General features: G+C 41.5%; 1 long non-coding RNA gene across 1 annotated transcript; it reads right to left on the reverse strand.

Moving 5' to 3' along the window:
* Positions 1-4,372: 4,372 nt before the first annotated feature.
* Positions 4,373-5,886, reverse strand: LOC106939451 (uncharacterized). Its single transcript, XR_001422848.1, has 2 exons — positions 5,599-5,886; positions 4,373-4,624 (listed from the first exon to the last, which is right to left on the reverse strand). It is a non-coding gene; the product is annotated as an uncharacterized LOC106939451 (long non-coding RNA).
* Between the last annotated feature and the right edge of the window lie 346 nt (positions 5,887-6,232).

Genomic DNA, 6,232 nt, shown 5'->3' on the forward strand with positions numbered 1-6,232 from the left:
AAAAAAAAAAAAAAAAAAAAAAAAAAAAAAAAAGGGGGAAACTGGGGGGTTCCCCCAATAAAAAAAAAAAAAAAAAAAAAAAAGTGCATTGGGAGAGAGCCGGATCTGAACACAACTTCTGAAGGACCTAATTTGTGTTCTCAACATTTCTCTCCAGAAGACTTGGAGTAATTTGTGTGAGCAAATCTGACAAGGGTTCTAACAGGTGATTGTTACATTAACAAGCTAAAAATAAATGCCGTGCTGACAGTTTTTATCCACAGAGTGCCTAAACCCCGCTGCCACCGGGGCGAAAAACGCTGGGAGAAACATCAGACAGACAGCACTGGAAGCTCTTTAAATGCTAATGGAGCTCTGCAGCAGTAGTACTGGCGGCACTACTGCCTCCCCAGATGAAGACCAGACTGGACACAGAGCTTCGAAAGTACTTCATAGATCACACAGTCCAACCAGAGGCAAGTGTCATTCATTGTTTCATTCATGACGCTAAAGGCAGCAGCAACAAACACCAACTCTTATGACCAACTCTGTCCTCTGATTGGTCCTTCTCCTCATCATCACCTCTTATGATTTCCAGATGCCCATTGATTTCAACGTGCTCCAGTTCAATTTGAAAAGGCTTAAAGACGTTACTCATCCCTTTGTGGCTAGAGGGAGTTAGCGCAGTTGGACCATTAGTCGTCATTTACCCAGAATGCATTGCAGCGTGAATAACATGGCAATATTCGTGTCACAATATTTTATAAACATGTATTAAAACTAAGCAGCCTACAGCATTATTACTGTATCTAAAGGAAATATTTCTCAAATAAAGTCTATTGTCACAACTAATCATGCATCATTTTAAGTAGGTTTTTCAGGTATCAGTACTTTACTGAAGACTTTTTACTTTTACTCTGGCATCTGTTTATCTTGTTATAACCAACGTTGCTCTTCAAACTGAAAGTCCTTTCTTTAACATTCTGACAGAAATTTAACATGTGTTCATTCTCTCACTACATCACTGGTGGTTTGTTGTTTTTAAACCATGTTCCCTTTGAACATGCTTACTTATTAGATTTGACTAAAAAGTTACAAGCATCCAGTGATAGAACATTTATTTCAGTCTTTAGGGACTCAAGACCAGAACTGGATTTTGAAATTAAAGATTTGCGACTTGGTTAAAAAAAAAAAGTCCTTGTATTTATCTCTAGTTGAAGGTGAAACCACTCTGCTGTGTTTTTGCAGAATTTGCCTGAAAACAGACAGAATCCCTGCTGGCTGAGTCCAGGAAAAACACGGCGAAGAGAGCAGCGGCAAGATGGAAACGGAGAAAATGAGCAAAATACGGGAGAAGAGCGGGGTGTGGTGGGGGGGAGGACGCCACAGACACCCACAGCAGGGGGGCATGCTGTTCTCCGTATTAGACTGTCAATGAATCTCATTAACATGGCTTCTCTAATCAGCAGCTGCGAATGTTCGTCTGAAGGCCATCCACCTCCTTCCTTGCATTCTGATTACTCTGATGCGTAAATCTACCGTTGCTTTTTCCTCTTATATCTAAAAGGGTTTGAATTAAACTCTTTGAGAGAGGCGTCTGAGTTGCTCTGCGTTTCCATTATGTCCGCTGGGCTTTCCTTTTATGTGAAACGCAGCAGGCTGCCATGTTGAAGATATCCACGGTGCCCTTGTCACATCGTGACAGGCTCGTTTTCCATCATTTCCACTCAGCAAGCAGCTGAGACAAATGAGGGCTCAAGCTGGAAAGTTTTTCCACATGACAGCATTTTGAAAAAAAAAAAAAGGATATTAAAAACCACAATGCTTAAAAACCTCAGTGAATTTGCACAGTACAAGTCCATGAAAGAAAACATAACCAATAGGACAAAATTTTCTACAATAAAACGGATTGGAGAAAAGAAAAGAATTAAAAAAGGTAACATAAAAAATAGTGAGTAGAAGAAAAAAAGGACTATTGATAGGAATAGCCTGATCATTTCTGCTCAACTGCAATTAAAAGTCGAGCTACACAGATCCTTCAAAGTATTAGCTGCAGTGATACAAAAATGTCACGAAGAACATCTAGAAACACCTCGAGCTTCTTCTGGGAACACGATTCTGTAAAAGTTTTACCAGATATTAAAGTGTCGGCCTATTTAAGCACTTCAAAACCTTAAAATCAACTATGAAATGGTAAATTAGGTTTGATTTAGCCAATTCATCTGAAATGGTAAAAGCTAGACTACCACGCTGACCCGTTTATCAAACTTTACGTTTCTAGACCGAACGTGTCGGCAAAGACAGTTTTATAAGTCAAATTTGCAGAACCGTAATATTTTGCACTATCTGAAAAAAAGAAACAGTTTCTGAAAGAGGAGACGTTGCACTTGAACTGATCCGACTGAAATCTCATCTAAGAATGATTTTGTGCAAAAAAATGCAATGAACATGTTTTGTGTCGACCAGAGACCTATCGTACTCTGTTAAAGGAAGCATAGAATATCAGCTTTAAAATAAGTATCAGATTAAAGTGTTTTAAATTCAACCATTTTCATTGTTGAAATATGGGAATCATGTATTGTTTTTGTCCACTTCAGCATTTTGTGCCAGTATGAGAACTATAATTTGGGATTGGAAGGTCATAGAGGTTCACCCTTAAAGGTGTCCGTGAACATATGTGTCACAGGAACCCATCAGCATTCGCTTTGCTCATAAAGCAGGAAGGTCTGGCTCCATACAGGGCCTTTTTCACGTTTTAATTTGCCCTGTGCTTTTCCGTAATGAGACGGACTCAATCTTGGGCTCAACAGTGAACGTGATATTTGACTATCTTCTGAGGAATTTGCGTGGCAGAAGATAAAACGGGAGATTCGGAGGTTGGAGGCAAACAGACGTGCCAGACGCATTCCCAGGACCACACATGTTCATTCTTTATTCAGAATCAAATTCTGCCAATACTGGGAAATCTGGATTCCACAGCTTTAAAAGCAACCGGAGCCGATTCCTCCATTTCATCTCTAAGGGTGACAAAAAGGAGCTACTGGAGCTTTTTAAACCCCTAACTTAATTTATAGACACTCAATCTGCAACAGTTCTGACTCCCATCATCGGATCCAAAGTGATTTACAATCTACTTGCTAATTTTTCTCAATTTTCACTCCTCAGCAACTTTGTTCCAATTCCCGTGAAAGCTTGGGGTGTATTCAGATAGGATAAATAAATCAAGCGCAGACCCAACAGAGAGCAGGGAAAGCGACTGGAACGAGCAGCATGGAACAGAAACAGGCATATGGTGAAGACGCTGGAGCTTTTCTGCTGCATGAGAGGCGGACGGCTTCTCGCTCACACAGACTCCCAGATCTAATTGAGTCAGCTGATGTTTAAGGTGGGATTTACTGAGTAAATGTTTATAGAGGCATCGCAGCTCTTCCCGCCTCAGCCACAGATGTGGCAATGTCCCAAGAACCTCCAGAGAAACCAGTTAGCAAGTTTGCACCAGGTGACAGCGCTCATCTATACGCTACCAAGCTGCTAAACGATCACACACTAGAAAATTACATTTCCCCACACAACCCCAGTAATTTCTAACACTGAAATGATCTGCCGTTAGGCAAGTTCATAAAGTCCAGCACATCTGGCAAACTCGAGGCTCATGGGCCAAATCTGGCCCGCTGTAGCTTTTTATGTGGCCCTCTAGACTCCAAATTACATCAGTAAATCCCTCCAGTTTTTCACATATCTGTAAACTTCACACAAAATCAACAGATTCCCACATTTTTTCTGATTTTACTGACATTTTTTCTCAAAATTGGCCAAAAACTTTGAGCTTAAGTGACTGCTGCCTCAGACTTACTTGATGTCAAGTCATAGTCCATGATCGATAATTAAGTCACATTTAACATCATATATTAGCACAAATAATCAGTGTGAAAAGATGTTCAATATTTTATTAGAAGAAACACTTACTGAATGCTGAAACAGCTGTTTATTGATATTTTAACAGTTTAATGGGTGTTTCACTATTAGGGAATTATAAAACAAGCTCCTATATGCAGTTGACAAGTTTCTTGTAACTTAATTCTGTCTTAATTTACATGTACTAATATCTTTGAACAAGAAACTACATGAAAATACTTGATTTTTTGTTTTTGCAGTGTGATTCTGCATACACTTAATGCGACCGGCTGACCGACAGCCCTTGACTAAATCATTTTTACATTTCTTTGAGGTCTTCAGATCACAAGGAAGTTGGTTTAGGTCTAATGGCTGATGCATTTCTTCTCTGTGTTTTAGTCAGAAGAAAGCTTTTGATTTTCGGTTACAACCTAAGCCACTGACCACAGGGAGAGATTATGAATTTACCAGCCAACAAATGAGACTCTCAAAAGGCTTATGTTGTCTGAAAGCACACACAGTTGCCACCACATTTATATTCCACACACAAACACAGCCATGAAGGCTGGAACAGTTGATCCAGTATCAGCCCTGGTCCCAGTAGGTTAGCCGGAGAAAGATCCTATTAAACCGTGTAACTGCTGCAGCAGCGAGCAGAGGAGGGGGAATACACCGCTGACCTCCATCTGCTGTGGTCAGCTCGGCAGCAGAGTCAGCAGAGTCGGAGCTTATCCCGTGTCTGATAAAGAACCTGAGTTCAGAACAAATTGAGAGAGAAAAGGAAAAAGCAGAGGTGGATGGTGAGCGGCGAGAACAGCCGTCTGCAACAAATGCGCTGTGAGGCTTTCGTATCAGGGTGACAGGTGCATTATCACGGGTTAATGAGAAGCCCGGTGCTGTCTGTAGCTGCAATCAGGGGAGCGCTGCCTCCGCTGGCACCGCCATCAATCAGACCAGACAGGAAGCCTCACCCGACTGTACGGAGCCGCAGACACAGAGGTGGAGGCCGCCCGCACAAACAGCGCGAATACGCCGTCATAGTGCACATGCAGTGAGTACGCATGCGTATTAAGAGGAGCTGTCAGTTCAGCATACGCGACAAGATACCAAAAAACATAGGTCAATAAATTGTTTTTAATGATAACTAGACGCATCGTTGTTGTTCCAAAGTGTATTTAAAGCAGAGTCTAGTTGCAGCTGCACTCAACAAAACACGGCTCCGCCTGTTGATGGTCTGACTGGCTGTCAGGACGTCATACAGCTGTTAATAGTGTGTGACGTGCTTATTGAACTGAGCGACTGAAATTGTTTTCCCCAAGTTGTTTTTGCCAGTTTATTCATAGCTTCTATTTGTTCCAGTCTAATTTGTCTGTGAACGTAGCACACCTGGTTGGGGCTCACAGACGGCGGTATTTACAAGAGCTGGAAACAGCTAGCTTAGAAACCGACCCGAACCTTCTTCCTCGTGACGTGTTGATCAAATTACCACTTTGCCTGAATTCAAAACACGATTTATATCACCATGTCATAAACAGCGTTTCTGCTTTACACTGGAGCAGCATTAAAAACGTACAAAAGACGAGATGCTAACCAGTTATTTTCCATACATGCTAGGCTACATGACGGTGCGCAGCATTGTCTCCATGGTTACTTTCTCCATAATGCGATATTTGATTGCGTATTTCTAATCACACTTATAAAATATATGAACATTAATCTTCTTACCTTGTAGAAAGTGTTCGCAGCAAATCAGGGCTGCCGGTATTATTAACGGCTGTAACTTTCCTCATTAAAAGTCATAAAATAAAATTACAAGTTTGGTTTCTAACCTTGTATGTTTCAGCAGCCAACCGCGCAGCACCCTATGACCATTCTTAAAGTGAAATCAGCTAAATAAAAGCGATATTAGCTTACAGATGTCTGTTTTTAGACTACCTTTCCGTCATGGCGGAGTGGGCGGAGTTTGGAAGAGAGTGACGTCACGTGCAAATGGCCGTCAGTTTGTTTTATGCGTCAATCTGACAACGTATGCTGACCTGACATAACCCCGGCCCACATAAGAGCTCAGCATCGGCTTATGTCAGCCCGAAGTGCTCTGATGGAGCAGCATTACCGCGTTAATTTGGTGCGGGAGATTGCGGAGTGATTATGAGGTATTTACGGACACAATGAGGGATAATTAGCACTTCAAGCACAGATCTCAGGTGTGATCATCAAACCGTGTTAACTGTACCACAGCACATAATACAGCGCCGGATGTATTCAGGTTTTAACTAGAGGCCTTGAAAGGCTTCTTTTTTTCTCCCCCCAGCTGGAGATCTTATTATAAATAATAACACAATACATTGTCCAGAGCCAA

This window comes from Poecilia latipinna, unplaced genomic scaffold (assembly GCF_001443285.1).
Source record: "Poecilia latipinna isolate Pla-1442-1.1 unplaced genomic scaffold, P_latipinna-1.0 Scaffold2877, whole genome shotgun sequence".
Lineage (NCBI taxonomy): Eukaryota > Metazoa > Chordata > Actinopteri > Cyprinodontiformes > Poeciliidae > Poecilia > Poecilia latipinna.